We start from the raw sequence: 17,773 nt of genomic DNA on the forward strand, positions 1-17,773 counted from the left end.
ACTTGAAACCCAGTGTGGGAACTGGAGAGATGGCTCAGTAGTTAACAGCACTTGATGCTCTTTCAGAAGACTAGAATTCATGTCCTAAAACCCACAGTGCCTGTAACACCAACTCCAGGGAATCAGACACCCTCTTCCAGCCTCCCTACACACACACACACACACACACACACACACACACACACATACATACACACACGCAAATACACATGTACACATAATTTTATAAATCTTTGAAGACTCAGCTCTGAAGCACTTAATGGAAAGAGATCTAGATCCTAAATTGAGACCCCTAGGGATTTTTCCTGCACAGGAATCCAATGCCTATTCCTCTCCCCACCCCCAGTGACTTTTCCATATAGAGTCATAGTTCTCAAACATACAACTGATCATGCTAACCCCCACTTAACCATGCCATAGTTTCCTATTGCTCATGGTAACACCAAGTTTCTCTTATAAAGCCAATGGGACTATATTCGTCTGCTTAGGCTACCATAACAGTTTGGGTGGCTTAAACACCAGAAATTTCCCTTTTGATACCCTGGAAGCTGGAATTCCAAGACCAAGGGTCAGGCTGAGCTGGCACCTGGTGAGAGTTCTCTTCCCGGCTCACAGATGGTCACCCTTTCACTCTATCCTCCTGTGGCCTTCCTTCTGTGCAAATGCACTCTCTTTTCTTACAGGGACAACCATTGAACCTTCTCTTACAGGACATCTATTTTTATAGGACGGTCCTAGTGAATTAGGGCTCTTACCCTTAAGACCTCTTTGAGGGGTACAATCTCCTTAAAGATCCCATCTCTAAATACAGCCACCATTGGGGGTTCAACCCGTGAATTTGGAGAGTGAAATAAAGTGTTAGTCTATGCACTGGTTTTGCTTATTCTGTCCTTAGTCTGTAGACTAACTTCTAAACAGTCTTATTAAATCAGAAACACAGAGCCAAATACAGGGGTAATAGCCAAAGAGATCAGAGAAATATCGAAGAGCCACGACTACCCTTAACTTACCACCTTGACATCGCTTCCCAAGAGAGAGGAGAGCTTCTTCCTGTCTAACCTACGCTTTTATTGCCTTCCTGTTCTGCCTTCTCATTGGCTCTAAGTCCAGCCACATCACTTCCTCGTCACTGCCTGTCTATACAGACCTCCAGGTCTCTATGGTTGGTACTGGGATTAAAGGTGTGTGTCACCAAGCTTGGCTGTGTCCTGAAACACATGGAGACTCTGCCTGCCATGTGATCCATTTAAGGGTGTATGCTTATACATGTACGATTAAGCCTGACTTCTGTTTACGGCTGGCTATGACCTCTGATCTCCAGGCAAACTTTATTTATTAACATACAAATAAAATCACATTTCGGCACAATTAGAATGTCACCACATTGGTCACCTCTATAGATGCTTTGTTTGCCACTGACCAGCCAGTTCCCTCCTTCCCCCAGCCATCCTGCTTTGCACTGTTTCTTAGATGCACCAGTCTCCTCACAGTGGTGATTTTTATTCTTCCCCAGGTGACAGCTTCACCTCAAAACTCTAAGACAGCAAGGAAGAATCGCATCTGCCTTTGCTCATCCATGTATCCAGAGCCTCAGTACTTAGTACGCTTTAGGCTCTGACGACAGGTTGCAGAAGGAATAAAAATATAGTAACCAACTTGAGAGTGATTGGAACCACCTAGGTCAACATGACTGGCAGACAGATCCACGATTCCCACCTATTCATCCGCTCTTGATATAAAGAGCCTGTTGTATATTGGATCCAGAGGAAACAAGCATAAATAAATGACAGGCAAGTGTCACACCAACCCCTCTCAGGCTATGTGGTCTTATTGAACCATGTGACCTATTGTTCCTCTATATTCAGCCTTCAATCTATTTTGACCTAGCTATAAACAACCACTGGGAAGTTTTTGAAGGCTCTGTAATACTTTAATAGCATGGTCATTGACATTCATTACACATATGTTAATTTAAAACCTCAATGTTAGATATAAAAATCATTCCACGTCATTAAAAGTTTAAAACGCAATTATCATGCTTTCCAAGAGGTGTCCTGATTACAGTCCCGGGAAAATGTCTGTCAGTAAATTCTTTATGGCATTACGGTAGCTCAAGAGAGCAAACACAGCACAGGTAAGAATTCTAAAATATGAAAATATTTGAAAGACACATACTAATTCCAAAAATCACTCTCCAGAACCAATGGGACTAATTAGCACATGAATCACACATTCTCTTAAAACATGAAATTTATGTAAGATGAATCAAGGGGAAATAGATGTAAAGTGCAAATCAAACACACACACACACACACACACACACACACACACACACACACACGCCTAAGAACTAGCAAAATGTATTAGACTGAGTCAGGGAATGGCGGAGGAGCGTGTACATTCCTTTTAAGTTTAGAAACCACAGCTATTGTGTGATGTTACATGAGCTCCAATTTACAGGTGATGCGTAATCCCCGGCCAAGGAAGAAGAAATCATCGTCCCTCATCTCACGGGAAGCAAAATTTCAAATCCAGAAGTTTCCAGCACGTTCAATAAAGCATTGAGCCTGGGAGTCAAAGTGCAGCCAGTCTGCCCTGCCTGCCTGTTTGTCCCAGGATGCCTCCAAGCAGACAGAGTACGTGCTGGCTGACGCCCTTGGTGGGAAGTCTGGGATAAAAATAAGTAAATGAAGTGAGTTAAAGTAGGTTGTGTCTCTATTTTTGACACTGGGAGTGTGATCTTAAATGCCTCCCAAAGTCCAGAGAGAGAAAGCAGTGCTCCTCTGGCCTTTCATCCATCTTCACAAAGCAATTCAGACAATTTCCGCTGTGGAAGAGGCAGCTTTCCTGTCGGCAGACAGGGACACAAAAGTGGAATTCTGCGAGGTTGGATTGTCTTTGTCCAAGAAGACCTAGGGGCTGGCCTCTCTCTGATATGACATCAGGAAAACAAATGACAAGGTGAGGTCACACGGCTGGGGTCACTGGGGTCAGGCTTTCTCCCAGGCCACTAGATGCTTGAGGAATTTCATCAGGGAAAGTTACTCCTTTTGGCTAATCTATCCCCGGCCCCGCCCCCACCCCTGCATCCCCCCACCCCACCATCAAGGACTTGTCCTTTAAAATGCACAGGACCCTAGCAAGATAACCCAGCCTAAGTTCCTTAGCTTCTTTAGTTTGTTTGAAAGCAGTTAGTTAGCCAATCTCCTAACCGTCTTTGAAGCAGGCAAAACAAGCAAGTTCAGGGTGCAACCGGCCTCTCCCTTTATTATAAAGTTGCCAGGAGCCAACCCCAGCTATAATCCAAGCAAGCTTTCTTCATGTCATTCTCAGTAAGAGCTGCTTTGACATTCCTAACTGTAAAATGGGGATAAAGATAATATAATGACCTTGCAAAATTGCTTTGAGGCGAACTGAAGCAAGCAAGCTGCAGACCCTGCTTTGCACACTAAAGAGAATGCCAGAAGCCACACCTGGCACCCAGGAATCCCTCAACATGTGGGAATGCTGGGAACTCTCTGGCCCTTAGCTATCGGATTTCTAAAGAAAAGGTAACACAGTGCTCTAAACGGGAAACACCTGGCTTCCCTCGATGCCTCCAGCAAGCAGTTACCGATATCTGCTGCTTGACAGGCAGCAGGCAAGGGGAATTACAACACACTCATCTCCCGTGTCCATTGACCTTGCAACGTAAGGGACAAGAAAGATTTGCTGACAATTGTGGACAACTAAGGACCACCAAACTTTGACTGGCATTGGTACAGCGCTTTCAAGGTAAGGGACCAGACCCTGCGGGGCCACAGGCAAGTCTCTCTAAGAACATGGCATCCCAAGAAACTTGAAGATGAGGAGCTGGATGTATGAAGAGTTGGGGGCGGGGGTGCTGTCTCAGGTAAGGATCACTGTAGGTGAAGCCCTGAGACCTGAGAGGCTAAAGACATCTGGACCTGTACATACTGGAACTGTACAATGAGAAAACCAGGAAGGAAGCCAGCAGTGGAAAGGAGAGGGCAAGGTCATGTTCAGGTGCAATCAGGGGTTGGAGGTCATACTCAAGGTTCTGATTGTCATCCACCAAGAAGTAGGAAGTATGGACAATGTGAACCAATTTATAACTCAAGGGGGTGTGAAAATGAGGGAGTCAAGCTCAGGTCATCCAGGGAAGAAATGGTAGTAGATGGAGGAATGGATGAAAAGAAGACATAATTGGAAATTGTTCTAGAAGTGGAATCAGTAGGACAGGCATCCTGGTTCTGATTCTTAGCGGTGACAAAATACCCTAACAAAAGCCACAGTTCCAGGTTACAGTCCCTCATCATGGGGAAGTCAAGGCAGGTAACTGAAGAGGCTAGACACACACACAGTCAAGAGCAGAAAGAGAATGAAGGTATGCTTGCTTACATAGGATCAGCTCCCTGTTGCAACAATATAGTCCAGGACCCCCTGGCCTGGGGAATGACCCTGCCTACAATATGGAGTGGGAAGTGTCTTCCTGCCTCAACTAATGTAATCAAGATAATCCCCCACATGTGTGCTCACATGATCTAAGCAGTCCCTCATTGAGACTCTCTCCCCAGATGGCTTTAAATTGTACCAATTTGATAATGAATGCAAACCATGAAAATGGCACATAGAAGATGGTCCAGTGATATGTCTCCCCTTTCCCTCTTTGTGAGTAGCCCAGTCCTGAAGCACCGAGTGACCAAGGTGACCCTTGATCTCAGGGAAGGACTGTCCTTTGGCCCACTTCTCCAGACTATAATAAATGTTATGCATTTCCAGAAACGATGGCTGGCTTTCCACAGTGGAAGGGGTCAGCCTGGACAGACTGGTCACTACCTGTAACTGGGGTCCAGTTAGTGCTCGCGTCAGTCTCCCGCCATAATTCCATTTCTCTTCCGGGATCATGAGCACGGAACTCCAGTGGCACGCAGATCCTCAATGAGGAGAAGGAAATTGATTCAAGACAAGCCACCAGACAGCTAAGATCATTGCTGTTTCTAACACCAAAAAAACTCTAGTGTGCAAAAAGGCTAGCACAGCCAGCTCACAAGAACTCAGACAACCTTGGTCGCTCCTGCTTACACAGCAGGGGAACACATAGCTTGTGGATACAGTAGAAGGGAGGCAGCAACTACCCTCAGAACTATCTAAACTTAACGGCCTTTGTCCAGATCTCGCCATCGCTTGGAGGACACCCATGTGGAGCAACTCCATTTCCCTTCCCTTTCTCTCTTTGACTTCCTTCTCAGATTCTCCTCCTGTGGCAGTAGGTAACTGTAAATTGTAAACTTTAAGATGTTCTTGTCAGAATAGCAGAAGTTTAGAAGACTAATAAAATCAAGTGCTGGGGTAGATGCTGGGAAATGCAGCCTCACTGTTCATTTGGGGATGTGTAACTCAATGATGCCTTTTTGAAAAACAATTTGGCAGCAAGTATCCAAATGCTAAGTACATTTTGACATGAAGCCTTTTGACTGGGCAGTTCTTCTCCCAGGAATTATGTTTATAGAGAATTTGTGTATGTACACAGAAGGATGTTTAAAGGTCATTCATGTCTATTTACCATAGATAATAACACAAAACGGGAGACGTGTCCTATTACTGGATGGGGATTTAAATAAATTGTAGTATATCCCTCTTATGGGATATGATGATATCCCTCTTATGGGATATGATGATATCCCTCTTATGGGATATGATGACGTCAGTGAACACAGAATTAAGCCTAAATGATACAGGCTGCGAAGATGGCTGAGTGGATGAGAGTACTTCCTACAGAGAAGCATGAGACTGTGCACTCAGGTCCCCAGCGCCAACATAAAAAGCCAGACATGGTCATGCTCATGCCTATAATTACAGTGGTTGGAGGGACATGTAAGGATGTGAGGAGATGGGGGCGGGTGGATCGCTGGGGCCTGCTGGCTACCAGTCTAGCTACTTATTGAGTAAAAGATCTTGTCTCAAGGGAATAGAGTAAATATTGGTGGGGAAGGACACACACACACACACACACACACACACACTCACATCACTATACACATACAAATACATACATACATACATATATACATATATACATACACACCCACCTACAAAATAAACATATTTTTAAGTAAACATAAATGACTTCCAGGGCATGTTACACAAAAAAGAATAAACTGTAGAACAGTCAGAAGATTCATGTACTCAATGGTCTTTTTACATTTCAAGGGAGACATATAAGTGTTACATATGTATAAAAAAAGCTAGAGGAATGTTCTGCATGATTGATGGTTAGTGCTGATAAGGAGTGAAGTGGGAGTTTAGGAAGTGAAAGGGGAATATCCACATGCCTAGGTATCTGAGGTCCCTAGACCAGTCAAATTCATAGAGAACGAAAGTGGTAACCAGCAAGGAAGAGATGATGGGGAGTTCATGTTTAGTGGGTATGGAGTCTGTCTCTGTGTGGGATGCTAAAAAAAAAAAAAAAAAAAAAAAAAAAAAAAAAAAAAAAAAAAAAAAACATTCTGAGAAATGGATGGTGGTGATGACTTCAGATTGTTGTGAACATACATAATGCCACTGCAATGTCCACTTAAAAGGGTTGAAATGAGTTATTATAAACATTCAAATATTGTGGTAGGAGAGACGGGTCAGCAGAGGACCTAAGTGATTCCCAGTACCCACATCAGCCAGCTCACAATTGCCTATAACTCCAGCTCTAGGGGATCTAATGCCCTCTTCTGGCCTCTGTAGGCACGTGCACTCATGTGCACATACCCTAACACAGACACACATACATATACATAATTAAAAATAAAATCTATCTTTAGAAAAAGAAAAGGCATTCACACATGAGCCACTATGTGAAGATACATCTTCATTTTTCATGAGTAAAATTCCTAGAGGAATGCAGAGTTCCGTAATCATTCATTATTACAAATTGCCAAACCATTTTCCAAAGTGCCAGTGTAACTTTTATACCCAGTACATGTGTAGAATTACAATTGCTGAATTACACCTTCATCAACCCTTGATTGTTTATCTTTTTAATGTAAGTCATACTATAACTCCATAACAGTAATTCACTGTGGCTTTTACTTACATTTCCTTGATGAATAATTGTACTCGAACATCTTTTCATGTGTTTCCATACTATCTACACATCTTTGACAAAATGACTATTTAAATATTTTATATAAGGAACTTAGAATAGTCAATCATAGAAAATAATAAATGCCTGGAACCCCAGCACTATGGGAGCAGAGATAGGGGAAATACATCTAGTAATGACTATATAATGATAGGAATATACTCAAGGCTGCAAAGCCATACATTTAAAATGGCTAAGTGGTAATGCCTATGTTGTATATATTTTACAACAATAAGAATGTGAAGTTAAAAAGGAGGAGGAATACTGGAGACAAAAGGGTACAGCAGATAAACGGGGGACAAGAAAATGATGGAGGAGTTGGGGAAGTAGAGACTCAACTGAGAAGAAATATGTATGACAACCCCATAGGGAAACGTATTGCTTTGTAAGCCAATTTTTTTTAAAAACACATAAAATACATTTTAAAAGTTAAAGCAATAGAAAGATATATAAAATGAGTGAAATGGTAAATTTGTATTAAGTATATTTTGCCAGGATGATAAATACAGTAATTAATAAGAATAATTCCATTGGGATTGATGTCCAGTGTCAGTCACGTGAGGGCTGATGGAAGACTCTCTGTTTGTAACTAACAGCACTTAATGCTAGGTGGCCACCAAGAGATGAGCATATCCCAGGCATGGGGCGCCATAGGCAGGACATTCACAAAAGTATTTACAGCTTGGGACTACCAGTCCAAGCTCCCAGCATCGAGACTCTTTGAAATGGTCTGCTTTACTGACACAACCTTCTTAGCCGTCCATTTCAGATGGTGTGAACTGAGACAGAGAGTCTCATAACTGTCATGTATAAACGAAGAAGGAGAGAAGGAAAGGAAAGAGGCCATGGTTTTTGCCCAGTTCTTAAGTGTTCCTACTTGAAGCCAACAGCTAAGTGAATGTTCCAGCATTTTTATAGCATGCAGCTTCACTGCTGAGTGGTCACGGTTTTTCTAGGTCAGCTGACTTCTTGGAAACAAACACCCTGAGGACACCCAGTCATCTCTGCAAATGAGACCAGAATGAAACTACCTGGTGCCCAGACACGTCACATTGGACATCTGCACACCATTACTCGAAGCCGCTACAAAGGCCGAGGGACGGCGCTGATTACGTCCAGCTAGAGCACTTTGCAGAGGAAGCCAAATAAACACAAACAAGCCCCTGTCTGAGAATGTTTCACTGCTCGCTCTTCTGCAGGCATCTGTGGGGAGAAAAGAGAGGAGATGTTTATGCTGAGACAGGAAGTCCAGGTCAAAGGTGAAGGGAGAAAGGCTCCAGTCCTTATTGAGAACCCAGGGCGGGAAAGCAAATGTTATGAGGAGAAAGTCCATCACTGCTACAGGTAACCAAATATTGTCAGCCTTTGATTTTTACAGGCTGGTGATTTATGCATCATGACAAAACGGAGGGACTATTCCTTGAGCTAATGCCCATTTAGATGAAGGGATAAACTGTTGTATTTATCCCCAGCACTCCTAATATCTTAAACGAATACTAATAAGAGATTTGTTTGTTGAAAATGAGGACACCATTCTCCACTGCATCTTGTGTTATCTGAGTGACCTTGCACTGGAAACCTGCAAAGTGGGAATGTATGCGGTTGCCAGGAAATTGCAAAAGTCCAACTTAGCAAATTCATGCTACCCAAGAGCACCACTTGAAAAGAAAGCAGAACAAAGCCTGGAGGAAGATGCAAACAATAGCATCTGGCAAGGAAGGGGCACAGCCTGAACTTGCCCGAAAGCCTGATCCTGCTTTCTCAACCCTAAAGAGCGCAAGAAAAGCGGCACGTTCCATTGAAAATGGAACTTGGATTTGCCCCCAGATCCAGCAGACTGTGGCTTAAACTTAGTACTTAGGGGTGAGGTGAGAACTTCGTATGTTACACCCTGTGGCTCACTCCAAGGATGCTTTCTCTCTAGGGGCCAGGCCAGGGCCTTAGAGCTCATTTCCTCACTTTGTGGCGACCCTTATCCCTCATAGGCTGGGAAGGAATCTCTCTTCTTACCTTTCTGTCAACTACGGCAAGCCAACACCAAAGTCATCTCTCTTGTCTCTGATAATGTTTTGGAAAACAGTGGTCACTTTTTAGTTAGTTAGTTAGTTAGTTAGTCAGTTAGTTAGTTAGTTAATTAGTACAAGTTCTTCTCTAAGGAAAAAAAAATCCTAGGGTCCTTGACTGAAGTGATACTTGCAAGCAGTAGGTTCCAGCCCCAATATCCTGATCAACAGTTTCATCCTTTTTAGCCAGAGAGTTTCTTTGAAGCAAAAACTTGAAAAAGCAAGGCCCCCTTTACTCCTCCTCACTAATACCTCTCTAAGCTGTTAATGATCAATTACCCTGGGTTTGCAAGAAAGCGGAGCGCCTGCAGCAGACTTTGAAGAGAAAGGTTAAAGGGGAGAGAGAAAGAAAAGGAGCTGGAGGGCAGGAGGGAGAGGAAGGGAAGAAAGGAAAGGGCAGGACGAGGAGAAATGGCTTAGTCTCAGTCACAACTGTGCCCTAATGTGATAAGGTGTGGGAGTGCGCGCACACGCACACACACACACACACACACACACACACACACACACACACACGTGAATGCATGCCCAAGCACACACAGACACCACACTCATTAAGCAGCCCAGACAAACAGCCTAATAGCGCAGCATGCCCCCTGATGTCTTCCCTCTAACAACTAACAACCCTGCATTTTCTCCATCTAACAACTTAATCTCTGGCTCACCATCCTCTGTCTCCATGGACGTGGAGACAATGTTTGGTTAAAGAGCTTCGCTTTCTTTACAAGCACACCAATAAAGATAAGTGGAAATATGTATATATATTTTAATCTCTGTGAGCTAAAACCTCAGGCTGCAAAGATTCCTCACATACGATGCTTTCTAATTGTGACCAGGAGCCAGATGGAATAACCTAATAAAAGTTACAACCAGGGGTAGGCAGAGCTATAACGCATATGGTCAAGTGGTCTGCTCTGATATGGAAATTTCTCCTGTGGAATTCAATCGTTCTATGGGCATTTTCCAGACTTTAATCTCCTCTGACTGACTTTTCAACTGCAAGTCTCTCTCATCACCCCGTATCTGTCCTTATGACCCATCAAACCACCTCACTTTTTTCAAGTTTTCTACCAGAATGTTACTAGGAAAAAGCAAAGCCCTCTTCAGGATGCTAATATAAAATATAACTTAATATAATAACTGTATAACATCATTAACGCAGGAACTTTCTTTCGATGCTGTCCTCCACAGATGATATCATTTCAATGACTTTCTTGCATAGCACTGTAGGAGCACAATGCCTCCTTCTCAAGTAAGTGGTGACGAAAAGAATTAATGGAGGAGCCTTCCAAAGAATAGTCAGAAAAAAAAAGAAAACAAGAATAGTCAGAAGAGGGATATATGGATTATTCTGGCACCGTCTTTGTGGAGCAAAAACTGTGACTGCATTTCACTTTCACAGCGATTTTACAAAACACTGCCACCCAAGTGACCTTGAGTCTCACATGATACTCCCGAGTGAGAGCGAAATGGTCACAGTCCCCATTTTACACAAAAGAATACTGGCAATCAGAGAAGCCAAGGAATTTGTTCTGTGGTTACTAGGCACTTAGGTCCATAAACCTGTGCCTCAGTTTCCCCATTCCAAAGAAATCAGGAAATAGAAACTAGTGATGGAAAAGTGGTGTACAGTTTGCATAAGGATAGGGAATCTAATTTTCTCCTATCCTGCCTGTGGCCATCTTTCAACTTAGAGAAAGTCACAAGACAAAGGCTAGAACATATGCAAATTAAGCTGTGAGACAGGTTGACTGAAAAGAAGGGAACCCGGGCCCCAGGCTGCTTCCTATGTCTTCATTCTCCATTACAGAAACAGCTTTGTACTCAAGTCTGGGCTGAGCGAAATGAGGTCTTACAGATACCCCATGTTGGAGAGAACAAAGAAACCAAAAGTTCTTTGAGTTGTGAGATCTATCCATTCCAGGCCCGGCATAGTTCTTTGTCCCTAAATCTATTCCTTGGCTGGGTGGACACTGGAAGTTTTATGTCTTTGAAGGTCAGATTCAACTGACTCTGCAAGCCGATTCAATCCTGCAAGCGAAAAAGTTGGTAGCCTGAGAGAAATGTAGAGCAGACCGGCTCAAACATAGCAGAAAAATCGAGACAGGCACAAGCATCTCTCTTTAGGGTTTTGTCTCTCCCACCAGGCCTTACACACCCAAATACATAGTGTACCTACATTAGAATCCCCTTTGTCACTATTTGGAAAAGCCACTAGAAAGCCTGCCTATTGCTAACCTTTTGTAACATGAGAAATCCTAAGCATTTCTTGGAATTCACAATCTTGACATACCTACACATTGAATCAGCACAAAATTATGATCAAGGCTCGGCTATTTCTTATCATTCCACCCTTTTTTTTTTTTTCTTCCGAGACAGGGTTTTTTTGTGTAGCTTTGCGCCTTTCCTGTAACTCACTTGGTAGCCCAGGCTGGCCTCGAACTCACAGAGATCCTCCTGGCTCTGCCTCCCGAGTGCTGGGATTAAAGGCGTGCGCCACCACTGCCCGGCATCCTTTTTTTCTTCTGTTCCCTCTCCTCTCCTGCCTGTCTGTCTTCTGCTGACTACCTATTTCCGATGCTAATCTCCCCAAAGTCCACCGAAGTACTTGACTGTACCCTCCTCCCTTCATGTCAGCCTTCATATGGCTAAGTGACATGGTAAGTCACTTCCAGAAGTAGCATTCTCAGTGGAGCTTAAGCAAATGGAGAAACCTGCCGAGATCCAAATCTAGCCAAGCAGGTGCCATTCAAAGTCATATGAGCACAGAAGAGTGAGATATGGTGAGTCCCAGTGATCCCTGATACCACCATTGGGGAAGGAACATTCTGTGTGAACATCATATTGGAATCAGGAATTCTCAACGGAAGAGTCCAGTGAAGCTTCTAACAGTCCTGAGGATGGGTGTCAAGAGACTCACCTTTGAAGATCTCTGGACAGAAGCAGTTGTGCACTTAGAATGGTCTCTACCATGGGTGATGGGGATCCAGTTTCCACGAAGACCTCCCAGCCCTTGTTTTCCCCAGAATGGATTCAGAATCTCAATGTGAGCCAGCAGCTGACCATTCCCTTCCCATGTCTACATGCTACCCTGTCTCTGATACTGTGAATTACACCTGAAGCCGCTGAGGCAGAAGAACCAGATGGAGAGTGATGTCCAGAAGGATGGATGCAGAGTCTAACAAAATCAGCATATGGAAACGAGTTAGCAAAGAAGTATGTTGGAACCATCTCCCAGCACCTCACCTGACCCCACCACTTGGGTGGATAAAACTGGCTGGTGTCACCGGTTCAGGTACAGCTGTATTCCACAGTATCTGTAGGTGGCCTGTGGCTCATTACAATACTAAAGTGCACACCCATGGAGAGTTGAAATGCTATGAGACGTATGACACATGAAACTGTAAGCAGAACTTTGAAGCATGTTTGGAAAAGCCCAGGCAATGTAACATAAAAGCCTGAATCCTGATTGGACTACTACCATCTCTTCCTCCAGCTCACTTCCTGTCTTGGAAGTATATTTTTCCCAGTGAAATGTCTCTGCTTCTACAGTAACCATGTTTCTTCTCCCTTCGTTGTTAGCAACACACAAACCTGGAACCCTTCTAGAGGTCCCCTCTGGGCACCCAATATCAGCCGACATCATGAGGACAGACTTGAGGGTACAAACCTGGCAAGTCCTGGACTCCACTTCCGCCCAGATCCTTCAAAAGAAGGTCGCCAAAGGAATTAAAATTGCCCCCAATAGTTAGAACCATGCTCTCAATAAATTCAGGGAACATCCTGGGTTACCCCGTGAGAGCCTGTAATTTTGTAATTTCCCGGCCAATGCACCATCCAGCGTCCTGGAACCAAGAGAGCGTTCGCCGATCCGGATCTCGGGTCCCCAGGCGCCTCCCTTGGCCCCGCCTTGTAGGCGTGACAGTTGCCGAAGTCTCAATGGGGGTTGGAACTTCCAGAACAAAGCTGGAATGGCTACCCACTACACACCACATGTCCAGCCCTGGCACACACTACGACTTGATGATGATGCCAGTCACTCAGGGAACCCTGGTTCTGCGCCATGCACTATGGTAATCCCATCATTACCATTATCTTATTTACCCCCTATTAGCCCCGAGAGGCATACACTACTATTTCTCCCTTTGCAGGTGAGAGAAGTGGAGCCAAGAGTGATTTAGAAATGTTTCCATGGTTAAGCAGCCGTCAAGCCAGGATTCAGCCCCTAGCTATCTGATGATTAAAGTCCTGAGCCTTCTCCTGGGGTGTCATCGTTAAATCAGACCCGCCAATGAGCATGTCTGCTCTGGAGCCAACCTAGATACTGTTTTACCCCCACTTGCTCTCTATACCTCCTGGAACTGTACTTTTCTCAAACTTTCTCGGGTATAACAGGGATGAAAACATCCATCCACTACGGGGAGAAATGGAGATAAAGAATATAAGAAACTCTTGGCAAGCGGTGCTGATGTGGGTGGGATCAGGAGGGAGAGTCACTAGACGCTTCCCCATTTGGATGGAGCAAAAACCTATCCTATCTGGCTTAGCTATTTTTCAGACTCCTCTAGCTTCTTGGACTAACTCCTGTGGTGTGTGTGTGTGTGTGTGTGTGTGTGTGTGTGTGTGTGTGTGTTTTCACATGGAGGGGGAGGTACATGCATATGTATGTGCATGCATCATTTGGGGGCCAGAGGTTAACCTCAGGAATTTTTCTGTGGTAATGACCAACAATTTATTTTGTGACAGGGTCTCCCATTGGCCTGGAACATGTCAAGTAAGCTAGAGTAGCAGGCCAAAGAGTCTCGGAGAAGTGCCTGGGTGCCTGGTCTCTGTTTCTTAGAGCTGGAATTACAAGCATATACCACCATGCTAGCTTTTTTTTTTTTAAATATGGATTGCATCTGCAGAGCAAATGTCTATCCTCCTGCTTATAAAGCAAGAGCTTTACCCACTGCACTATCTCCCCAGCCCCTCACCCACTTCTCCACTACTGTTTGTGTTCCACTACGTTCTTTGTAGCAATGGTTTAGAAAGGGACGCTGAACTACACCAGGAGAGAGGAAAACAGAGTTCACAAAGTCAAGGAACTTTTTGATGAATCTCAACAAATTCACAAAGCCGCCTCATCAAACCACCATGTCATGGGAAAGGATACAAGACTACCCGTGTAGGAACGGCTCTGGATTCCAATCCTGGTAGTTACAGTTTGAACCTGAAATAGCCACCAAAGGTTCATGTTTTAACCTCCCAGTTCCTGGCTCTCCAAGTTTTAGCACCTTTAGCTGATGTGGGGCTGCCAGAGTTAGGTCAGCAGGGGCCAAATTTTGAAGGTAGCAGGGGCCAAATTTTGAAGGTTCCGTGTGCTCTTGGGTCTCTTACTAATTCTCTGTTTCCTGGTTGGCCCGAGTGGAGAACTCTCACCACAGGCTTCAGCTGCTACCAACACCAGCACGCCTTCCAAAACCACCCTGGACTGAGAACTCGGAGAGTCTGAGCCAAGATAAACCTTTCCCTCCTGACGCTGTTCACTCGGGTATTTTATCACACACTGATGAGAAAACCGACTAACATGTCCACTGACTGGGGAGGTCACCTCCAGCTTCCCTTCCCTTGACGATAAGATGAACCAGGACCAACCTTCAAACTTCTCCCGAGTTTGGATTCCTAGACGTTTATTAGCTAAAATATGACCTGGAATATTCCTATCCAATAATGGTAGATATTCTGACTTATTGTGACATATGTCACGCTCCATTCTCTGATAAACTAACTCCTCAATGAGCCCCCAACATCACTAATCACCCTCCTGCACTAGAATGACTGATCTAATTGCTTGTCTAGGTTGAACGCCGTAACACCAGACTAGATGGTTTAGATCTCCCAAAGCAGCTGTTTCTTTCTTGCTATCCCTCTTTGAGTCCAGTGAATCCCGTAAGTGCCCAACTTCTGCTTTAAGTAGGCAGGGACACACCTAAAGACAATGATATTTTCTCATCTGAGAAAGGTTTCCAAGCAACAAGAGTGAATAATCTTTTCCAGTGGAGTGGAAAATCCAGTTGTGCTGGAGGAGGCTTTGGGCTTGACAGGATCTCCACACCGATGTTGATTTTTGTCAGACTTCGCAAGGCAAAGAGACGCATACAGACAAGTACGGATAAAGAATAAAGTTTCAGGCTGGTCGTATGTTTTCTTTTCAATCCATCTTGGAGGTGAGCAACCTCGGTTCCCCAGAAGGACAATCTCACCTTTTAAGTGTATCCCCAGCCCTGGGGCAAAGTTACAATCTGTTAACAAAGAACCATTGTAATCAAGGGCATCCAGTGGCTGGCTCTCTATGGCTGCCTGCTTGGGAAAGAAAGTTTTTCTTTCCCTAACTAGTCATTAAAGTACTTATGTTTAAACCCAGGGTTTTTCAATGACATCAGCATATGGACCAACCCTAAGCCTTTGTGAAAACTTAAATTACCACTTAAAAATGTTCTGTTAACTTTCAATTTTCTTGCATTTTTCATGTTTTTAAAAAAAAAAAAGGCTTTGTTACATTCTCTTGGAGTGGCTGTCTTGATTCAGTTAACCAAAGGAGCTTTTTTTTTTTTTTTAAAAAAAAGGGGGGGGGGACCTTAGGAACAATGATATTCTTTGAACTCAGTTGAAGGTAGCTATTTAGAATTTGCTAAATTGGATGGACTGAACATTTCAGTTCTATTGGGCACACTTATCTGATAAGTCTTTGATGCATATCTCTATTGGTTTGTGGTAAGGGAAAAAATTAAAGGCAGGTGGGGGAAGCAAGCCAGGGGCCTATGAGGCAAATCTAGAGCATGTTAGAACATTGTTATTATTGGCTGGGGCCAGAGCTCTGCATCATTCCCCTGCATCAGAGGTTAGGTTTGTTTGGTAACACAGAGCAGGGGCCTCTTAGTGGATACATGTTCGGGGACAGGGAGCTAAAAGAAAGGATTGGAGTCCCAGAGAGCCAAGAAAGTAGATTCCAGGGGGCCAGAGGACTAAGTGTTACAGGGAGAGGAGAGTGACTTTCTGCTTTAGAAGCTGGTGACCTCCTGGCCTCTTGGTTCATCTCCACAACTTGCATCCTCAAGCAGACATCATCATTCTCGGTGTTTAGAACCCCCCTAGTATCTGGAAGACAGTCGTTAAATTTCAATTCTAAGACTGGAGGGGGCTTTAGAAAAACCAAATATGATCAAAATCAGAGATCTTCATTTGAGGTTTATTTTTTTTATTTAAATATGTGCATACATGTGTGAGGTAGGGTTTGTGCCCATATGAATGGCAATGCCCCCAGAGCTTCAGAAAAGGTGTCAGATGCCCTAGGGCTGGAATTGCAAACCATTCAGTATAGGTTCTAGAAACTGAACTCAGGTCCTCTGTCAGAGCAGCACACACACACACACACACACACACACACACACACACACACACACACCTACTGAGCTATTTCTGCAGCCCCAGACATTTTATTTTTAAAAACACAATTTTTTGCTGTGCACTTATAATTGGTCCCTTTCCTCCTCATCCTTTTCTAGAAGCAGAAAGTTCAAGAAAAACAAAAAACAAAAAACAGACTGCAGGGAAAGAGACAGGTAGGCAAGGTTTAGCTGCCGCAGCCTCCTTCCTCTGGCAAGATGCCAGGAGGTCTCAGACACTAGCCTGGCTGCCTCGGATTTTCTTCCTCTATGGAGGAAAGCCTCGCTTACTTTACTCTTTAAGTTTAACCCATGTTTCCTGGTCAACCGGTTACCACTGAAACAAAACATTGTTAAGAGCTCAAAAAGACTCAATTCAGGCCTGGAGCCTGAGACTCAGCCCTAGGGAGGAAGGCCCATCACCTCCGTGAAAGCCAGCGTTCAGAGCCTTGCATACAGGAGAAAGGAAGGTTTGTTTCATATACTTCATACCTGCATTATTTGCACACAAACTTTAGTAGGTGTCTGAAAAAATAAATAAATAAACCGTTGGAACCCTAAGCAAAACTCTGGCATAAGGAACTAGCCTTCTAGAAGCAATGGACCCTGTGTGCGGATCATTCTCATGCAACCATTTCCATGAGGCAACAGCCAGCACCTCGGAAGCCTGAGGGCCACCCAGGAGATGGTGTGTTGAGAACTACACAGGACACATGCCAGTGGATGGAATGGTTGACTACCATCCATGACATGACCAGGAGCCCAGAAACTTGATGATGGGTTACCTCTGTGGTATGACAGTAAGGATCTTCTCTCTCAATGAGACTCCAAGTTTGGATTCCACTCCATGGTACATAGCACGGTCACCGCCACTCAGGAAACCAGGGAATCATGGGAGAGATCATGGGATAACTTCTCTCCCTGGCCATGCAGCACAAGAAGGAGGAGGAGGTGAATGGGGAGGAGGAGGGGGAGAGGAGGAGGAGGAGGGGGAGAGGAGGAGGAGGAGGGGGAGGAGGACGAGGAGGGGGAGGAGGGGGAGGAGAATGAGAAGGGGGAGGAGAAGGAGGAGGGGAGGAGGAGGAGAAGGAGGAGGAGGAGGAAGGAGGAGGGGAGGAGGAGAAGAAGAAGAAGAAAAAGAAGAAGGA

At 44.3% G+C, this 17,773-nt stretch overlaps 2 long non-coding RNA genes across 2 annotated transcripts in view; both read right to left on the reverse strand.

Moving 5' to 3' along the window:
- LOC131923098 (uncharacterized) overlaps nt 1-17,591 on the reverse strand; it is a 33,419-nt gene extending 15,828 nt beyond the window's left edge. The window contains exon 1 of the long non-coding RNA XR_009382506.1: nt 17,411-17,591. This is a non-coding gene — a long non-coding RNA (uncharacterized LOC131923098). The remainder of the gene's footprint in view (nt 1-17,410) is intronic.
- Nucleotides 6,393-9,680, reverse strand: LOC131923099 (uncharacterized). The gene is made up of 3 exons (XR_009382507.1): nt 9,146-9,680; nt 8,167-8,338; nt 6,393-6,455 (listed from the first exon to the last, which is right to left on the reverse strand). It is a non-coding gene; the product is annotated as an uncharacterized LOC131923099 (long non-coding RNA).
- Nucleotides 17,592-17,773: the final 182 nt, after the last annotated feature.

Source organism: Peromyscus eremicus, chromosome 13, assembly GCF_949786415.1.
Source record: "Peromyscus eremicus chromosome 13, PerEre_H2_v1, whole genome shotgun sequence".
Taxonomy (NCBI): Eukaryota; Metazoa; Chordata; class Mammalia; order Rodentia; family Cricetidae; genus Peromyscus; species Peromyscus eremicus.